The sequence below is a fragment of the Kogia breviceps genome, chromosome X (assembly GCF_026419965.1).
Source record: "Kogia breviceps isolate mKogBre1 chromosome X, mKogBre1 haplotype 1, whole genome shotgun sequence".
Classification (NCBI taxonomy): Eukaryota; Metazoa; Chordata; class Mammalia; order Artiodactyla; family Physeteridae; genus Kogia; species Kogia breviceps.
Window position 1 is genome coordinate 57132311 of NC_081330.1, and position 2118 is coordinate 57134428.

General features: G+C 51.4%; 1 pseudogene; it reads left to right on the plus strand.

The window, feature by feature from the left end:
• The first annotated feature begins 529 nt into the window (after positions 1 to 529).
• On the plus strand, positions 530 to 984 carry LOC131747910 (ubiquitin-conjugating enzyme E2 D2-like; annotated as a pseudogene).
• The last annotated feature ends 1134 nt before the right edge of the window (positions 985 to 2118 follow it).

Consider the following 2118-nt stretch of genomic DNA (forward strand, 5'->3'; position numbering starts at 1 on the left):
TTAACTTCCCCGCCCCTCCCCCCTCTAACGTAAACCCTGCCCACCCCACCCCCTGCCGCCCCTGCGGTACCCGCCCTGGGAGACTTCGCGCCACCTCATCAACGTGGCCCCTGTGACCTCACTGAGCGAGTCCCCGCCTGGAGGCCCAGGGCAGGAGCGATGGTGTCTCCAGGTGGCGGCACTAGCGGTGTCTCCGGGCGGCCGTGTCTTGGGGCAGTGCGGCCTCCGGGCTGCATGGCCTCCGGGCTGTGTGGCCTCCAGCTCAGGAGAGTGCTGAAGAGGAAGCAGTGGCCACAAGCTACTAGCGTCCAGTAGCGCATCAGGTATGGTCGATCCCCCGTCTCCCCCCTCAGTCCCACTCTCCGCCACCATCCGCCTCCCACGACACCCCCCTGGACCCCGCAGCCTGCCTTCAGTCCACCCATCTACCTGCGCGGTCTGTCACCGTTCCTCCCAACCCGTCATCACCGCCGTCGCTTTCTACCTGTCGCAAGGCCCAGCGCCAAGGATTGGCCACGTGTCACAGATGATGGCCTTAAAGCACATCCACAAGGAGCTCTTCGACCTGTCCCGCGACCCCACCCCCACCCCCCGGCCCAGAGCTCAGCAGGGCTAGTGGGGGATGATATGTTCCACTGGCAAGCGACCATAATGGGGCCCAATGACAGTCCCTACCAAGGATGAGTCTTCTTCCTAAAGGTCCAATTTCCCTCCGATTACCCATTCAAACCACCCAAGATGGCATTCACTGCCCAAATTTACCATCCAAACATTAACAGAAATGGAAACATCTGCCTGGACATCCTTAGGTCTGAGTGGTTACCAGCACTGACAATTCCCAAAGTATTGTTATCCATTTACTCCCTGTTGTGCGCCCCCAACGCAGATGATTCTTTGGTTCTGGAAATTGCTAAGATCTACACAAAAGACAGGAGGAAGTATGACAGAACTGCTCGGGAATGGACTAAGAAATACGCCATGTAATTTAAAAATAAATTATAATTCCATCATCTTATTAAAGCTGGCAGTTTAATTGGTTATCTTTTGTCGGCTTTCTATGAAAGGAGGGCTCCCCATCCTCTGGGCATATGTGGTAACACCTCCTATATATCAGGGTGTGTGGAGGTGGTGGAGCAAGTCTGCAGGTGGAGGCAAAGTCGGAGGAGGGATTAGTGAGTGGGGGTAAGGTTGGGGGTTTGGGTGAGTGTGAGACCAGTTTTAACTAAAAGTTTTCGTTATTGATTTAGCATTAGGAAAGCAAGAACAAGGGGGTGGTGGCTTTAGGATAAGGAGAGTAGTTCCACCAACCAGAGAGATAATTTTTAATGTGAGTCTTTTAAAACTGACAATGGTGAGGAAAAACAATGAAGATTACAAAGCTAGTCAAGTATCCACTTTATTCTGAAGAAACTTTGGGTGTTGATTTTGACCAAGATTAGTATTAACCAATATCCTTGTAACTGGGCAAGACCCTCCCCCCAGGTCCTCTGCCTGCCCCTTGTCTGCAGAAAAGCCATAGTTTCTCAGGACTCCCCTGAGTCACAAAAGCCTGACTCAAGAATTAATGATTGAAAGGATGTGACCATGTAGTCACAAAAGTAGCAGTTGGGCCAGGTGAACTGGTAACAATTTAAACAGTAAATCAGCCATGACAGTCATGGAATCCTTAGTTCCTCCGTGGAATACATAGATAACTATCTGAGGCAGACACTGAGTTGTTTTACAGATGCTAAACCCGCACCAAATGGAGGAAGTTAACTACTTGATGACCATAAGTATGTAGACGCAGACCTAATGGAGCCTGAGGATTGACGTTAACCTCTGTGACACCACCCTGTTACCTCACCATCAACAAATCAGACAATTGTGTACTGATCATACATCCTGCGACGCCCCTCCTTCATCTTGCTTTTATTTAATTAATTTATTTATTTATTTATTTATTTATTGTGGTATGTGGGCCTCTCACTGCCGTGGCCTCTCCCGCTGCAGAGCACAGGCTCTGGACGCGCAGGCTCAGTGGCCATGGCTCACGGGCCCAGCCGCTCTGTGGCATGTGAGATCTTCCCGGACCGGGGCACGGTTGAGAGTCCACCTGCCGATACAGGGGACACGGGT